The following is a 19,043-nucleotide window of genomic DNA, read 5'->3' as shown; positions in this document are numbered from 1 at the left end:
CTGACGCTATCAGCGTGCACTATCGGGATTTTGAGCACGCTTACGTATAATGAATTTGATTGCGCGACTCTGCTAGCTATGTTCTAAAACAAGTTATTATCCATAAGAAAAGCAAATAAAGAATTGTGCATATGACGTTCGATTACTTTTGAAACCACTGGTAGCACAGAAATCGGGCTATAATTAGACAGATCACTGGCCGCACCCTTTTTGAACCGTTAGCGGTTTTCTGTGTGGGAGAATCTTGACTTCGGTCGCTGGTACAGACCTCACTGCGTTCGGTCGGTACTGGCGATTTCGGTCAAGATTCTCCCATACAGACCTCCCGCTCGATTAATAAGAACTAAGTATAAAACAGCAAAATGACCTCCATATGCTTTCAATGCGCTTATCACTTGCAGCATTAGCCCCATCGGAAAAAAAAATTTTTCCTTTCCATAATATTTAGAATCCAGTGCTTCTAAGTACATGAACAGAAAGTAATCGCCAGGGACTGCTTCAAGAGAAAGCCTATATTGGAGAAGGTAACTTAGAGTTGTCGAGAAAAGACCAGAGCTAAAACACGCGAGATCTGATTCTGAATGGTTTCTGAAACATAAAGCGCATTGAGCTAATCCGTCAAATGTTTATGTCATGTAGCATTGTAAAGGATACCGGAAAATTGAAAAAGCTCTGTGTATGGGTACATATGTAGGTGCAGTGTAGAGATTTTGCAAAATATTTAGAGTATCAAATACTGCCATTGTCTCCTTTTTTACGACGCGTTTTTATGAAATGCATACTCGTGTCAAAAAACAATGCGAGCACTTTTCATGATGAATTTTCCTTTGCTTAGAGTGGATTATGAACCAGACAGAGTCAGCGCGGAGCTTGTTTATTTGCCACATCTAATACTATTTCTACGTCGAAGTTCGCTTCCGAGTCAAACCGTTTTTGTCTCAGGAAAGTTGACGCAAATTGTTGTTTTAAATTTGGTCTCTTTTCGTCTTTGAAGACTTTGTAATTAAAACCAAACAAAATATGCTTTAAGATATGTTTAGATCGGCTAAAAATTGGACATCTCGCTATTGAAAGGGCTCATAACTGGTCCTCAAGTTGATCATCAGTACTCGCCATCAAAATCTCAACCGAATTTTTTTTCTTACGCTACAGGAAACAACTAAAACACAATTCCCAGTTGGTTATCATTCATTGGCTATCGTTATTACGTAGGTGACGGTGCTACAAACACGCTGATCTTTTTTCATTATACTGATACGCTACATTATCCCGACACGAGTTTCAGCTGGCGTCTTGTTGCCGCCACAGTAAATTGTTAAGCGATTGCTTTCGTGACGTTTTGGAACTGGTAGTCATTGCGTGGTTATCACTGCATTTTAAAACATATCAACTGAAATAACCTCAACTGAAATTTGATTTCGATGTTTAAACACACCTTGAAGAGTCAAATAGCTGCCTCACTTATGATCTGCACTCCAGCTCTATGAAGTACTCAAAAACAATCACAATTTTTAAAAGTTTGCTTCAACTGATTTGCTTGTTGCAGCGAAAAAGATGTTGGCAAACAAATGCCTAGTCATTTAAGTCGTAACAACTGCACAAATCAGGAAAACGTACAGGCAAAAATGAATTTTGGTTAAACAATTTTTTTCTCAAAAAAGCAATTAAGACGAAAAAAGTCATTTCTCATTGTTAAGATGTTGCATTTGCTTGTAACCCTATTGTTTTCCATTTTTGAGTCTTTTCAATTCAACAACTGCGAAAAGTCCTTATGGCTTTTAATAGTAACACGTTCCAACTTTTAACAGCAGATGAATCCCACCGATAACCAAATGATTCTGCTGCACTTTGGCTGTGATCAAAAGATTCAATAAACAATTAACGCGCACAAATCTAGCTGTCTCAAACTTTTAGATTGTTGGAAATCACATTTGTACAGGTTGTCATATTCTTTTCGCTCAAAAAGATAAAACGATGGCGAAAAGCACACTAGGTAAGAACTTAAAATGGATTTTATGGAGCACGCAGCATTTCAAGATCATTACTTTAAGTCTTAAACGAAATTTACGTCATGGGACCTCTTGACGAACATTCTGAAAACGAAAAACAGAGGAGTCAGAGAACTCTACAGCCACTTTGACTCGAATCTCTTTTGGTTGCATTCTCCTTTTACATCACTGCGTTTGCTAAATATCTTTAGGTGATTTTTATTTCCCTTATGGATTTTACGCTATGCTGCAGAACCATTGAGTTTGGAAGGTTGATGGTTAATACAAAATTTTTCGCAGATGTTTTTTTGCCTTTTAAGACTTTCCAAATGGTAATTTTTTTTGTCCTTGTCTAAATTGAAAACTGAATTATACTGTTCTATCTTGGTTATAAATGAGTGAACGCTTCGTATAAGATTTTCATTTACTCTATATATATAAGGTTGGTTCGAAATAAAATTTGCGAGACTAAACAAAAATTTATTGGTGCCTGAAATTATATCGAACTCCAGGTGTTATGAAAATGAGAGGAAGCGTGGAATTATTCTTTGCGGTGGAAGAACATCAATCTCATTTCTATGTTCATCACCTGCTAAAGAGGATGTGGAAATAGACAGAGACATTTTTTCACTGAGCGTTCAACTTTGAATAAAATCAAGTTAATAACTTTTAAAAGTAAAATGCTACTCGAATTGGAAAAGTCAAACCTTCACTAGATTAGAAAGCGATCTTGGGATGCTGAAAACAGAGCATCAGATAAAGCTTAACTCAGATGTAAGGGCCTAAAGGCCTAAATATGGCCTAAATATGACATCGGTGCAATGCTTCGACTCCAGTTATTTCTCCAGTCACCCTTCCGACAGTGTGGTCCCCAAGAATAATGGGTGAGCACGGGTCTGCGTGTACCATGCACTGAATAGGGAGATTTACCCCATGTGCTTCGTCGATAAAGGCCTTGCAATGCTGAGAGAACGCCGAACATTCCCAAAATTAAAGGCAAATTAAACAATGGCTCTTAGCATATTCCTTCAGACGACTAAGCACGACTGCTAACAACCTTTATCGCCCCTTTGAGCGCTAGCCTTTAGTATGAGATCTGCTTCTGAAGTGTTTCAGAGGACCAAACAGCCATTTAAGCTATCCTCGATGGCCTAATTTGTTAGACGGACGGCATAAATGGGAGAGACAGGGCTTATTACGATACCTGCACCTGGACAATTTTACAACGCTTTCAAGAAGCTGGACTGACTTTGACATCTGAAGATTGAGTTCTCTCTCTGAAGACTCAAGTTCTTAAAAATTCTTTATTTTTTAAGCTACAGTATCGCTCAAGGGCTCCATGCTGATCCAAGATTGATCAAATATAACAGCATCACATAGATTTATGGTAATTTTTAAACAGCTGGGAAAGTTCATCCCTGGCCCGTTGGAACTGAATGAACTATCAAGTAACCTGCCCCACAAGGATCCTCCTAGGTTTAACGAATGGCTCAGCCATATCCCCAAGAGTTCTTGCAAACTGTGACAATAGTCATAGTCATTGTTGTAGTCAACTGAGCCAGAAGGAGTTCCACTTCAGATCAAAGGCAGTGGAAACGCCACCCTATCTGTCACACATTATTATTCCTCATTGATCACGAAAAGAACCGTGGTGTCATAGAGAAAGAGGCACTCACCACAACCTGGGCATGAAAATACCTTCAAGAATATATCCCTCGATTCAACCTCATCCTTAAAACAGATCACGAGTCATTTCTCCCACTTCTAACCTCAACAGACGTTTTCCTGAACCCTCAGGTACTGGGCTTCCGCCTCATAATGATGCGCTACTCCCATGAAGTTCACTTGATGAGCAGCATATTTCCCTTGATGCTCTTTCGCAAGCCCCTACTTGTACCTCAGCCTCTTCAGAGCGTACTTGACAATTACCTCGACTGTCTCTATCGCGACCACCTGTGATTTATTAAATGTCGCGCTTAAGCTCGAAATTCATTTTTGTGGCCGGGAATGTCTGCACCCAGCAAAGACACGATCAAAGCATGTTTCACGCAGAGCTAACGGATTCTAAGGAACCTTGGATGACATCCTCCCTCCCCTGTCGACCTTGAGAAAGAATAGGTGTGGATGTGTTTGGGTATAGCAGTCGCAAATCTGCGACGCTTTCTGCAGAATTTTTCAGCTGATGGAAAGATATCCGGTGGCGAGAGAACGACCTTCGTTTTCATGGTGAGCAAGTGGTCGGGTGACAACGGGGATAGCGAGCCTGGGTCATTCAAGAAGTAAATAGACAATGGCCGGCTATTGATGATGGCTTCTACCTCGCACATGAGGGTCCTGAGCGACTCGCCGTTCGGTAGCAGGGCTTTATTTTGTAGAAGAAGGGAGAGAACGCTTCTAACAGACCGGATCTGTCGCTTCCAAACTCCACTCATATGACTTGAAGACGGGACATTCATAACGAAGGTGATCCACTCATAGTTCTCCTGCAGAGCACCCTTCGGATGCGTTCGTTGAGCTTTCAGCTCATGTTTAGCTCCCACAAAGTTGGTCCCTTGATTGCTCCGCAGCCGTCGTATCTGACCTCTCCGGCGTATAAAACGACGGAGAGCACTGATGAAGGCATACATACATACATACATACATACATACATACATATGAGCGCTCCCCATAGGGGCTTTTCAGGGCCAACACCACCCATCCCACCCAAGGGAGGACATCCACCATACATTAATCTCGTGCGTGGGAAATTAACGTCTCCTACCCTTAACCCTGCAGGAGACGGGGCCTACGGTTTATTCGTCCTCATCCGAGAAGACTAGAATATCTATCCATTTCTAGATTATAGAAAGGTAGCAAATTCTCCTCACTTATTTTAAGACGATGAGTAATCGTGCGGCCAGGGCTCGAACCCTCGACCTCCCTCACAACACAATCCGGCGCTCTAACTAATTGAGCTAACCAGGAGGCATCTGTCTCGAGTGTAGGGCAAGTCTCCAAGTGAACCGCTCTTGAAGCTAAACACCTAAAGAGAACTCCGTTCTGCTTCATTTCCTTCCTACCCTCTCTGATGGTGAAGAGTCCAAAGTAATCCACTACGCAATTTGTAAAGGGTGGAACGGACTCTAAGCGATTCTCTGGCAGATCTACCATCTTCTGCTCCACAACTGAAGACCACAGTTTCCTGCAGACAACACACTCCAGATATAACTTCCGATTACACTTGTTCCACCGAGGATCCAATAATTGTTAGCTCCTATCTCGTTTAGAGACATACCCTGCCCTTGGTGCTGCATCTTCTCATGAAAGTGCCATATAATGAGGGTGATCACATAAATTCTCCGGGGTAAAAGATTCCAAACGGGGGTGAGTAACCTCGGACAAAATCTGTTGAGACACAATACAAAAATACCTATTTTTTGCACTCACCATGACAAAAATGCTTACCGTCGCAAATTTAAAGATTGTTTCCCCCCTCCCCTATTGCAATGTTGTTTGCGGTAACACAAGAAATGCATGCTTAAGCTGTTAAGTCCCAACAACATTGTACCAGGGGTGGGGAGGGGGGCGAGTTTGCTCCTTTTGGAAACGATTGTTGCATGGCTGGAAATTAAAAATTGCATTGAAATGTCTCAAAAGTTTTGTCTGAGGTTGGGGCATTACTTAAACGACCACCAATAGGAAGAATTCCCTCCGAGTCCACGAAGGGATCCAGCTTTCGCAGAGCTCTTTGTTGAATCTACTTCCCTGCCAGGTGCCAAGGACTTGTCCTTTGGAGGCGTGACATCTTGGGTGACCCTCCGCGAACAGACTCCCTCTGAAAAAGCAGTTGATTGGACAGACTTGATGATCACATTCTCAGCCTGCTGGAAATCTTGAACCTGGGGATTCACTTCCTTGATTCTGCCTTTACGTTCTGTTGCAAATTGCTCTCAAAGCGTCTTAAGATACAAAAGACTCCAAGTGATGGCCCTTTTTACACGGAACCAACTTTGCTTGCTGCACTAGTAGCCAGGACTGTGCCCCTCTTGATCTCAGGATTACACGGTAACACTTGATTGGGATCTGGCAAACATTCCTTCTGGTAAGGGGCAACTCACCTTTGTTCCGCCATAGGAATACGGGGCCTTGCGACCATTTCGAAGCCATGAACGCACGTGAGCTTAGGCCGCGGGAAGCATCATCTGCTGGGTTTAGTTTGGTATCTACGTGTCTCCACTGATCCACTGTAGACAAGTCTTCAATAAGCTGAACCAGATTGGCGACGAGAACATGGAACCTACAACTTTCATCGGCAATAAAGCCCAAATTTACCTAGTTGTCACACTAGGTAATTACCTAGTTATCACTTGAGTCTGTGTAACTCTTGGACGTTACACAGACTCAACTCTTTTTGAATCTGTTGGCTAACCTTTAAAGCGGTCACAGCGGCTTGTAACTCTAGGTATGGGACCGTGACGGGTTTGAGGGGAGTTACTCGCGACTTACCAGTGACAAATGAACAATGAATTTTACCGGAGTCAACCTGAGGCCTGATGTAGTTGCACGGACCGTAGCCTTCGGTGCTGGCGTTCGAGATGTGATGCAGCTCCTTTATTACAACCGGACCAAAGTTACTGTGTTTGAAGCATCTCGGAATCGAAGGGTGCTCGAGAACATGAAGTCGGTTCTCCACTTCTCCCATCTTGCTTTGATCATATCAGGTATCGAGTAATCTCAGTCCACTCCTTCACGGCACAGGTATTGAAGGATACTTTTTCCCTCCAATAGTACTGGCGCAGTGAATCCAAGTGGATCGAAAATGGAACTAATGATGAAAAGGATTCCTCTTCTGGTACAAGGACGGTCCACTAACGCTATACGAAACTGAAACGTGTCTGACTGGATACTGGATACATCCTTGGACGCCACGTGTACGTTCAAGAGGAAACTTATCGAAGTCGAGATTTACGTTCTTCAAATCTTCAGCTCTATCTTGCGATGGAATGCTCCTCAGGACTTCCCTCTCGTTAGAGACGAGTTTCTGAAAGTTTAAACCTCCTCTTCTGCACATTTCTTTGACAGGAGCAATCAAGTCCTTCGCCCCCTCAGCCATGGGACAACATTTTAAACCGTCATCTACGTAAAAGTCTTGCTGCAGGCCGTTAGCTCTTGCTGAACCCAATTTCTGCTCGCCATCTTCGGCAGTCTTCTTAAGGGCGAAGTTGGTACATCCAGGAGACGAAGTGGCCACGAATAGGTGTACAGTAATAGGGAATTCAACTGGATTTTTTGCAAGGTCACCATCCTCCCACCAGAGGAAGCGCAATAGATCCCTGTGTGGCTCAGCTACGTGCACCTGATAAAACATGGACTCGTTGTCACACATTATTGCTACGGGCTCATGACGAAATCTACTTAGGATACCAGTGAGAGTGTTTGTCAAACCTGGACCTTGTAAAAGGTGTTTGTTCAAAGATTCCCCTTTGGATTCTGCAGCACGGTCGAACACCACGCGGATTTTAGATGGCTTTTTCGATTGATATACTCCATGATTTGGTATATACATTACGTTCTTCAAAGACTGGCGTTCAAGAGACACTTTGGTGATCTTTGCTTGAAGGGAATCTTGGCGTAATCCTTTCAACATAGCCCTTGTCTAAATCGCCGTCCATGAAAGTGGCTAAGTCTTCAGAAAACCTCTTGTTAGCCAGGGATCTTCTATTTAGGTGCGACAAACATCTTAAAGCCAAGTCTCGATTGTTAGGGAGCTGGACAATGGGTTATTATGGGGTAATGGGCTAACCGGTAGGCGGTTAGAGGCGGTTAGAGCGCCGGATTGTGTTGTGCGGGAGGTGGAGGGTTCGAACCCCGGCCGGACCAATACTCATGGTCTTAAAATAAGTGAGGAGAATTTGCTACCTTTCTATAATCAAGAAATGGATAGATAAACTAGTCTTCTCGGATAAGGAAGAATAAGCCGTAGGCCCCGTCTCCTACAGGGTTAGGAGTAGACGACGTTAGTTTCCCACGCACGAGATTACTGTATGGTGGATGTCCTCCTCTGGGTGAGATGGGTGGGTGTTGGCCCTGAAAATCCCCTATGGGGAGTGGTAAATTAACCTATGTATGTATGTAATGGCAGCTCATAGTGACCGTTCTCCAACTGCGCAATTCCATTCCTTGCAATGGCAAGGAATTCTCTGTCTTCTTTGGAAAGTCTTGGTCCAACGATAGACTCTTCAGAAAAGCCTTGCTCGAACATTCGTCTCCCTGAGAAGGGGTTAGTCTCCTCTCGTTTGAGAACTCTGGACGAAGCTGCATTCACTCTATAGTCCAGGGCTTGCTTTACATGCAAGGATTCGATTGCAGGATGAGGCCATGTCTTCTTCAGCATCGCAATGCATATCCTATGACATGGCCGATTATTCCCCATCCTAAGAGGGTACGAACAGCATACGGGTCTTCTCCCTTGCCCAAGATGACTTCTCTAGGCCTTATTACCTTCGGACAGTTGCAGCCGATGAGTAATCCGATTTTCATAGCACGTGAGCGTTTAAGAGCAGCACACGACATTGGGAGCTCCGCGTGTTTTTGCCTACTTCTCATTAATTCTCGATTGGACTCTCCTCCATCTTCAAGCCACAGCCCTATTTACGTCCTGCTATAGCTTTTTGCTATTCCAGACAAATTTTACAGTCTATTTCATTGCCCATCGCTATTTCAAGTTTGGACCCCGGTGTATGGTGGCGATTAATTCACTTTGGCATCTCGAGGGTGAATCCTCCTCGGCGCAGAACTCGTGGTGGTCGAAGGAGATCATGCAATCCTCCTTCCTCCACCACTTTCCTGCATCGCACTAATAATTTCTGCGCCATTCCTTCTCTGGAATCAACATATTGTTCACCAACGGTTGGAAAGTTACCGGAAAGACGTGATTTGCATATTCCTCCTCCGTCTCAATTAAATATTCAACTTGACACCTTTCCCATCTGCTCGATAAGCAACCAACCTGTCACGGCAATCGCACCTCAAGTACGGCACCCCGAGGCAGTAATCCGTCCAATATCTCTGTGATAAACTGTCGAACGCGACGAGAGGAACACGAGTTTGGCATGAACATCTTACTAGCAAACACACGGTCGTTAGCGCCTGAAATCGACGAAGTGCGATCTGTGATGTTGGACGTAAAGCCTTGGTTACGTGAGACCATCAGTGACAGCCAAGTTAATATTCCTGGTTACTCGTTTATCGCAAGAAATCGTCGTGTGGATATCCATGGTGGTGTAGGACTTTACATCCATGATTCTATCAAATTTGAACCGCTCGATGAATTTTCGGACCCAGATTTTGAGTCACTTTGGGTGTGGCTTAGGCCAAGGAGGCTGCCTAGAGGATTCCCCTTCCTGGTTGCTGGTACTGTCTACCACCCACAGTTAGGCGTTAACAATAGTGGTATGCTTAACCACCTTACTACTACACTGACTGACATTGTGGGCCAGTATCCCGGTTGTGGTATATTCGTGTGCGGCGATTTTAATCGGTTGAGCCTTAGGCGCCTCACATCGCAGTTCAAGTTGAAGCAAATTATTGATAAGCCAACGAGAGGCGGTAAGATACTGGACCTCGTTTTGACCAACTTGTCACCTACGTATGACGAGAACGCTGTTTACACCCTGCCACCGTTTGATCTTTCAGATCATAACGTGGTCATCGTCCGCACTAAAAAGGGGCCATCCCGCGCTGGGCCTAACAGAAAGTTAATCTCGAGGCGTGACTCAGGTGCCGAACTAGGACGGTTCTTTTCAGCCGTTGATTGGTCCATTTTGGATTCTGCCCCTAACAATTGTGATCGCTCTCGGTAACTGTGTGACATCATCACTGCAGGTCTGGACGCTATCATGCCCGCAGTGGAATCTAAGGTTCATCTTAATGACCTTCCGTGGATTACTCCTGAATTTAAGACTCTAATCGCCAAGCGTCAGCAAGCTTTTACGTCAGGGGATTTAGCCAGCTTCCGTCACCTTCGAAGTACTGTTAATAGGAGCAGAAAACTCTTCTTGAGGGTTTTTTTGCTTCTAAAGTTGAACATCTAAAGAACACCAAGCCCTCCCAATGGTGGGGACGGTCAAGTGTATCGCTGGGATGACCCCTGCGTCAGGTTCTGACAGTCTGCGTTCGCTACTCCACTTTGAAGGACTGGATCACCATCTTCCAAACTGTGATGTCGCAAATGCTATCAATTCTGCCTTCCTGGACCAGATGAAGTTTTTCTCACCACTCGATGCTACTCCGCCCTTCGAAGCGAACTCGGCGGTGGTAACCATTTCTGAAGTCGATGTTTTTGACCGCAATCAGAAAGTTGAACCCCCGTAAGGCTGCGGGTCTCGATGGGATACCTAGTTGGGTGTTTAGGGAATATGCTGACTTTATAGCCCAGCCAGTGACTTCCATCCTTAATTGTAGCTTTGCTGAGCAACAACTTCCCCCATCTTGGAAGCTAGCGGGTATGGTACCCATTCCTAAACAGAAACTGCTAATCTATCCACCCTGAAAACTGACATTTCTTCCTTTCCAAACAACAAGAACAAGTTTCGAACCAACTCCAGCGATTCCAATCCTCTCCTTCACGTCGGTTCTCATAAAGGTGGTATCACTGGCATCGTCTAATAATGCATGAACCATGACTTTAACACCAGGATGGCTCTTCAGGATACACGTAAACCGGGATATAATCAAGAAGTTCGCTTCAACACTGTGACAATCGACAGCACTACACATAGAGGCATTAAGACTGAAGCTTGTACTTTCTGCCATGAAATTAGAGGTGGTTTGATAACAACTGGCTGAGTCGGACTTAAGAGAATCCGAAGTGTTCTGCTTATGGTGAGGCGCTTCTTTGAGCGAGGGAATGTGCATAGATGTTAGATGCGGCTTACCACACTTCTAGTTCTTCTAGGTAGTTCTTCGACTGATGACCTTCCTTCAAGCATCCAAAGCACGGGCCTTTAGATCTAACAAGCTCCACGCGCTCATTAGCACCTTTTCCGTTGAACTCTACGCACATGTTAGGCTGGTAATCACCTCCACAAAGGGAACACAAACTTGGCTGCTGTTCAGGTCTCTGCGCTCCACTGAATCTACCATCTTTCCTTCTGCCCTCACTGGTCGGGGTTAGAGATGAGAATGACGCAAAACTGTTAGCTCCTTGAGCTCTCTTCCCTTGGCCTCTGCCAGGCATCTTGTTTTCCTTTCTCTTTAAGGTTTTGGGAGAAAAGACAGGGTCGTTTGCGAGGTCTGCTTCTTTTCTGACAAACTCGACTAGATCATGGAGGAATACAGTTCTCTCCGTTGTCTCAAGTGTGTCACGTGCCTGTCGACACCACCTGGAGCCCGACTCAGTGGTAACTTAGTGCTGACTTCTCGCAGTACCCTAGGCGAGTCAAGCTCTTCCATATACCTCATGGATTTCTTGGCACCTTCGCAACGAACCAGGCAGTCGGAGAAGTCTTGGAGGGCAGAGATATCACCTTCAATCATCTGGGGCCAACTACACAACTTAGCCTTGTATGTCTCAGCCACTCAAACGGGTTACCGAACCGCTGAGCCAAGAGCTTACGAGCCTCTTCATAGGCATTATCAGAGTTCCATGTCAAGAAACCTCTAACGACGTCAGGGGCCTTGTCGGTGGTGTACTTGCTCAAAAAGTACAGTCTATCTCTTTCCGAGTCGACCTTCTTATCTATCATGGCGTCAAAGGGAGGAACGAACGTCGGATAATCAAAGTAATTTCCACTGAGTGATGGAGGATCCTGGGATGGTAGTGCTGACCCTTTGCTGACTGATGATCAAAGCACTCACGATCAAATCTGCTTGTTTAGTTTGCAGGGTGACAATTTGCTTAAGGGTCGCATCTACCGCTTAGCGACCTTCTCTGGAAGCGAATTTGACGGTGGCTCGAAAGGATGTGCTTCAGAACAACGAACGGAAGGCTCGTGTTGTACGGCAGTTTTACCGTCCTCGCCTTTGGCTACTTAAACGCCTCCTTTAGGGCCTTTAGATAGCTTCAAGCCTTGTCGAGCATCGCTAGTCCTTGGTTCGACTTCATCCAGCTTGATCACTTCCTCTTCTGCATCTGCCAAAGCGATCTCCTTTCCCAACTGGATCCTTCTCAAATGAGTTTCATGCTCCAAGTACTTCATTTCGACTTTCAGCTCCGTAGCTCTAGCTGCCGCTTCCACTCTCTTGGATACGACTGACGACCTGGAAGACTTCGACGAACTTGAAGCCCTTGATATCTCCGAACACCGCGATTTGGGTGACCTTCTGTCTTGGCTAATCGAATCACACTGTTTCAATATTTTCTGCTCAATTGAGCGAAGTCTTTCAGTAAGTCGTACTCGACATTCGGAGTACTCCCGATCGCACAGGTTGAAATCTCGATAGGCGGTATCTTTTGTGCTTTCGTCTTCAAGCAACTCATTGTAAGCTTGCAGAGCCTCATTAAAATCTTCCTTAATCGAGTCAAAAAGCTCCCGTTCTCCAATACTTTGGAGTCAGATGGAGGGTTAAGCAAGGAACTGATAAATTCTCCCCACATGGTTGCGCAGTTTAGCCTTCAATTCTCCTTTCTTCACTGCGCGAATTTTTAATTGAAAGGCGATTCCCATTTTAATATAAATATTTATAATAATAATTTAAAATTTATATTGCGCAAATTGACATGGGGATATGATCAAATGCGCATCACAATACTTTTCGGGGGACTTTGGCCGGACTGCATCAGCAGTTTACAAACAATCGGAGAAAACTTATTTGAAGATGCCCCCTCCCCCCCAATTCCCAGTAAACAAGCCAGACCACATCACAGTAATCTCGTGAGTGGGTTCTTTAACGTCCCCTGCCTAACCAAATTAACCAATTAATTGATGCAGGAGACGGGTCCTACGGTTTATTCGTCCTTATCCATGAAGACTAGAATGTCTATCCATTTCTTGATATTATAGAAAGGTAGCGCATTCTCCTCAGTTATTTTAAGACGTTGAGTGTTGGTCCGGGCGGGGCTAGAACCATCGACCTCGACCTCCCGCACAACAGTCCAGCGCTCTAACCAATTGAGCTAACCGGCTCACGCAAATTTGGAGGATCGTATTGCATGCCATGAGAACTAAGTGCTTCTTCTAAATTGAGGTCTCTTATGTCTTATATCAAATTAGAAAATTCATCTACGTCTTGATTTTCTCTCACAGTGAAAATCTTTCCAACTGTGGCTCGAGGCGAAATGCTACCATTGTCACTAGTTCTCGAAAGTTTTAAAGCAAACCAAAGACCTCAATCGGCGATATTATACTGTAGCGGTAAGCAAAAATCAAGGCGAAATTGGGATGCCAAGAAATTCGAGATCAGATGAATAGTTTCAAAAACACGGGGATATGTTACGGAATCGGCGAAGTGAATTTATATTGTCTCTTCTATACTGTCTCGTAAACTAAAATCAATCAATCAAAGCGATCTAGTACAAGAACACGCGTGACGACGAAAATAGTTAAGAGAAACCTAAGTGACAGTAAACATGCGATAATAAACGAAATATCAAAAGGTACTTAATGAACCTGCCGGAAAATACGATAAAAGGAAACTAAAAGTTCATAGAAAATTTCCACGTGATCACAAGGAAACGATACCGCTAAATATTAACATGCACAAAACATAAATAATAAATGAAACAGAATATTAAAAACTTACATATTGATTCTGCAACGCCGATGGCACAAAAAATTAACTAAAATAAACTTGATTGACGAAGAAACGAACTACAACTACACACGTCGGCGACGTGGAGAATACGGGAAAACTGAAAGCTAGATGAAATGTGATACCTTCAAGATCAAACGGCAAATCGTAACCCAACTGTAACGCAATTACAATTCTGCTGATGACACATTTACCCAAGGAGGTATAACTGATGCTTTGGAAACTCAGCAAGAGTACCTGATGGACATTAGGAACAGTTTCAGAAAAAAAAAAAAAAAAAGAAACGTCCACAATTGAGTTAAGTAAGATAAAAATTGTTTTTTGTCTTCCTTCCTTTCTTTCTTTCTTTCTTTCTTTCTTTCTTTCTTTCTTTCTTTCTTTCTTTCTTTCTTTCTTCTGTCTCGATTTCTTTCTGGACTCCTTTCTGGATTTCTTTTTCTCTCTCTTCATAATTGATTTAAAAGCAGTAGGGGACAGTCATAGACTCTCAAATCGCACAAATCGCTCAAGATATGCCCCTCAAACGCGAGAGATACGGGCAATAGTTAAAATGATACGTTATTATGGCTAATTTCCTTCGTCTTGTTCACTCACTTTTTATTTCTCTCTACAGGGTAACGTTTACAATGAGAACTTTACCTCTGCTTTATGTTAAGTGGCTTCTCTTCCTTCACGTGTTTATGTGGAACTATAATATCTCAACTACCCAAGGTGAGCTTATTCGATCACAGTTTTTCTTTTTTTGTAAATGTTCAACTTCTTCAGAACATAGATAGCATTTGGCTTTTAATCATGAGCATTTCTGGTAAAGTCAGAAAATACAAATTGGAACTTTAGCGAAAAAGCATACTGTGACAGCCACCACAGTTAAAATACCATGGTAATCCATGAAGCCGAGAAATGTCGGATGTCTACCTTTGAGGAAATACAGGTTACATCAGTGACGGATTTTTGACCAGCAAACGAGTTAAAAACACTCAAAAATTTCATCACACGATTTTCTTTTTTTTTCTCTGAATTTTCGAGAAATAACTAATTAAGTAAATATGTTTTCGAGAGCTCGAAGTAAATAGGTCAGCTATTAAGTTCACGCTCCTTCCGCTCCAAGAAGTAAGTAATCAAAGAGCCAAATTGACATCAAATCAACCTTTCGGTCTGATGCATAAAAGTTTTTAGTGTTTAGCACAGAGGTCCAGCATGTGAAACAAGCTGGCAGAGGCTCTGTAGTTAAAAGAAGTTTTCTTACAAAACAGGTCAAGAAAAGTTGATAGCGACGCATTAGATTAAGGTCTATCCCCAGCATTCCTTTCCACTCGTTCTGTTTCTCTCCTGTTCGTAATGTCGTCATCGCTGCGTATGCTTCCGTATTCGTTGATCGTTTGAGTAGTCAAAGCTGGCGTATTTTTTAATTTTAAGCTCACGGTAATCAATTTTGCTTTGAAAACTTGTGTAAGACTAGTGAAACCGCAGTTACCATATTACAAGTTCGAAGATCGCACTATGCCAAATTTGATGTCAATCCTCTAATTCTCCTAAAAAAGCATCTGATTGGCCCACGCGTATCACGTGAGTTTTTCCTTAAAAAAAAAAAAAAAAAAAGTTTTTATTTGTCAGCCAAAATACCACACAATTGCTATTTTAAGGTTTTGACTATGAGAAGTCCCTCTTTTACGGCGAGGTCTATCGCGAAAGTACAGGAGGGAGCTCTTAGAATGACGTCAATGCCCCGTGGGAGCTTCCTGAGTGGGGTGCTCGAAAAGTAGAGACTACGGACTAAGCCCAAGAATATGACCTTGCACGGCTAGGTGGTTTTCAGGCTTAAAATGTTAGTCTCAATTAGGCGTAACCAATGAGAGTCCTTATCATAATTATCAGTTAATGTTTATGTCATTGCAACACTCGGTTGATCCCAGAAAATAAACCCTTTTAAAATTTCGAGGCACACAAGAAATTGTAAATCTGTAAAATGCCTCAGTGAGGATGACTCTCTCGAACAAAACTCCAAAGGAAAAAATTAGGAAGGAAGGTTGGTCAAGAAACCATTGCGGAACGACTTTAGCTGTGTGTATACTTGTAATTTGTCTTCAGAGATAGCATATTCATGCAGTCTTCGTCCTTTTCTGATAACCAAACAGCCCTGAAGTTTTAGTTCGTTGAGTGCTGAATTGCTCCACCACGATACTGTTAAGCGGGGAAATTATAAAGACACACGTTTTAGAGATTTTTGCGAAACGAAACACCTGGTAGATAACGCTCTTTCCGAAGTCGGTGGGCAAAATTGGTGGGCAGTCTGTTCTGATTTCATCGAGCGAGTTGTCGGAAACTGCAGCTCATCAGGATTTGAAGTGTTAAAAAGCTTTAACATCCATGCCCGCTTCTTGACAGATATCTGGCCAATAACTGATCACATTTTTTGTCTTGTGAGCGCAACGCAGAATGTAAACTTTTTGGGGTAAGTCCGCAGACCCGAAATTGACAGACTGCTGTCGTAGTCTGTGTTTTGCAAAACGTACCAAAGCGTTGTACTCGGGAAGTCAGCGATAGAGAAAAAGCTTTTTCGCGTTTGACATGGAGGACAAGCTGAAAATAGTAAGAGACACAATTCTGGCTCGTCAATTCCAGTTATTTTTTTTTAAAAAACCACGGGTAAGGCGGAAGGACCTGTTGCAATGTTTGGTTTATTTTCTACCTCACTCTCGTATTGTCCAAAACACAACACTAGAAATATTTTCTGTAAGATGGTAGCACTTTTCGAAATTTGAACACAAGCAAATGCACGAATGTACCCTCCAAACTGAGGCAAGTCGTAATCCAAAAATTACGAAGTTTTGCACAAGAGCAGATTAATAATGGAACTTATTTATTGGATATTTAAGGGATGTAGTACTTGAATAACCAGAAATCAACAAATTTTGGATTCGTCTCTATCGAGTTCTTCGATTCAGTTTTTTTGCAACATCATCTGCAGGATTGATCTTCGAAGTAATCTACAAAAGGGCATGATAATTGCTAAATACAAAGAAAGTTTTTTTGTTTAAAACAAATTTTCTTTGATGAGAGACTCATCCAATGTTTGCTTTTGGGCTGAAATTAAGTATATTTCAGGGGCACAAAGTCGCGAAAATAAACCTCTCTTATTATTTTTTTTTATCATAATGTATCAGAATATCAATATAACAGCGAATAGTTTTGATATAGTTATCACTAATTACCATTAATTATCATAATGTTCTCATGAGGAAGTCGTTAAATTAATTCTCTAACCTCAGGTCTCAATGCTGTCACAGAAAACACTACAAACACTTCAGCCCCTACAGGTAGTACAGCTACCTCCAGTCCTACAAATGCAGCAGATACTGCACTTTATACAAGGCCTATTAATGCTACAAATGCTGCATATACTACAAGTCCTACAAAAGGTACAGATATCATAATAACTATTGGTAATATAAATGCTACAGATGATAAGCATAAATAGATAGCTAAAAAGATACCTTTACTCGAAAAAAAAAACCAATTGACCACTTTCATAAATGGCTGCCGGATTAATATTCTTTTATTTAAATTTAAATTAGCCTTTCTGGGCTCGTTCTCCAGTTCAAAATTCGAAAGAATACATTATCTCATGCGAGGCTAATTTGAATTTAAACAAAAGAATATCAATCCGGCAGCCATTTATGACTCACCCCACAGTGCTCAATTTGGACATGAAAGCAGAGCTTAGTATGCCAAAGAGCTATATCTAACTGCAGATAGTACTGTTTCGGCGTCCCGGGCCTCATCAGTGCGGTGTTGATGGGGGAGAACCGATACGGTTACCCCGAACGATCCCACATTTGTGGTATCGTCTGAGCCATGCCAGAGTGCTATATATATAGAAGACAGCACTGTTTCGGCCTTCTGGGCCTCATCAGTGCAGTGCGGATGCTAGGATGGGGGAGAACCGAGATGGTCACCCCAAACGACCCAACCTTTGTGGCATCGTCTAAGCCATGCCAGAGTGCTCAGACTAGAGTAAACTAGCGAGCATGCGCAATTGTAGCAGCAATGACTCATCCTAGATAGAGTCCTCAATTTGAACATGAAAGCAAAGCTTTGTATGCCAAAGAGCTATATCTAACTGCAGACAGTACTGTTTCGGCCTTCTGGGCCTCATCAGTGCAAAGCTGATGCTAGGATGGGGGAGAACCGAGACGGTCACCCCAAACGACCCAACCTTTGCGGTAACCGCCTTCTGGTTAGCTCAGTTGGGAGAGCGCCGGACTCCTATGCGGGAGGTCGAGAGTTCAATACCGGCCGGACCAACACCCAGGGTCTTAAAAGTAATTGAGAAGAACATGCTTCCTTTCTTTAACATCAAGAAATGGTTAGATATTCTAGTCTTCTCGGATAGGGACGAATAAATGGAGGTCCCGTCTCCTGCAGGGTTGGGGTAGGAGACGTTAATTTCCCACGCACGAGATTACTGTGTGATGGATGTCCTCCCTGGGGTGGGTTGGGTGGGTAGGTGAAATCGCTACGGACTAAACACGGCTGCCTGAGGCGCCTGTCTGATTTCAACCTTAAAATTGTAACTAAACACGTATGTTGTTTGGAGAAATAGAGACCTTTACCTTTTACCTTTTCTCGTCTAAGCCATGCCAGAGTGCTCAAACTAGAGTGGTACACGGTCAGGGGAGGAAATAGGTTTGCTTGTGAGCGCTTCCTGCCTAGATGTTCTCCTTGCTTTCATGATACATTCCTTAATCAACTTATTCTTGTAACCTCGCTTAAGTAGTATGTTGTGTAGCTCACGTGCTCGTTTTTCAAAAAACTCGTTGTCGGAGCAGATGCGTCGTAGTCTCAATGCCAAGCTGTATGGGATGGATGTTTTAGTGTGTCGTGGATGACAGCTGGTCCAGTTTAGGTATTGGTAGGTATCGGTAGGTTTTGTGTAGAAGTCTGTGCTAAGTTCGCCGTTGTTTTTGATGATGACTTGAACGTCTAGGAAAGGGATGCTTGTAGTTGATGTGGTTTGTTCAAACTTGATGTGTGGGTCAAAGGAGTTACATTTGTTAAAGAAGTTTTTCAGTTTTTCTTCGCCGTGTGTCCATATGAAAAAAATGTCATCAATGTATCTGAACCAGACAAGAGGTTGGTCAGTAGCTTCTATCAAAAAGCGATTCTCAAGGCGACCCATGTAGAGATTTGCATAACTCGGCGCCATTCGTGTTCCCATAGCTGTTCCTGTTTGTTGAATGTAATGTTTGCCTTGAAAGGTTAGGTTATTACAAGTTAGAACGAGATGATGAATTGTCCGATAGTTTCCCTTCTGTTGTTTGCAA

The 19,043-nt window shown here is 43.0% G+C and overlaps 1 long non-coding RNA gene across 1 annotated transcript in view; it reads left to right on the top strand.

The window, feature by feature from the left end:
• Positions 1-17,225, top strand: part of LOC148718463 (uncharacterized) — a 20,758-nt gene extending 3,533 nt beyond the window's left edge. Inside the window, exons 2-3 of the long non-coding RNA XR_015993602.1 lie at positions 14,333-14,430; positions 16,989-17,225. This is a non-coding gene — a long non-coding RNA (uncharacterized LOC148718463). The remainder of the gene's footprint in view (positions 1-14,332; positions 14,431-16,988) is intronic.
• The last annotated feature ends 1,818 nt before the right edge of the window (positions 17,226-19,043 follow it).

Source organism: Stylophora pistillata, chromosome 12, assembly GCF_964205215.1.
Source record: "Stylophora pistillata chromosome 12, jaStyPist1.2, whole genome shotgun sequence".
In the NCBI taxonomy this organism is placed as follows: domain Eukaryota; kingdom Metazoa; phylum Cnidaria; class Anthozoa; order Scleractinia; family Pocilloporidae; genus Stylophora; species Stylophora pistillata.
This window is presented reverse-complemented; position numbering and strand designations above follow the sequence as displayed.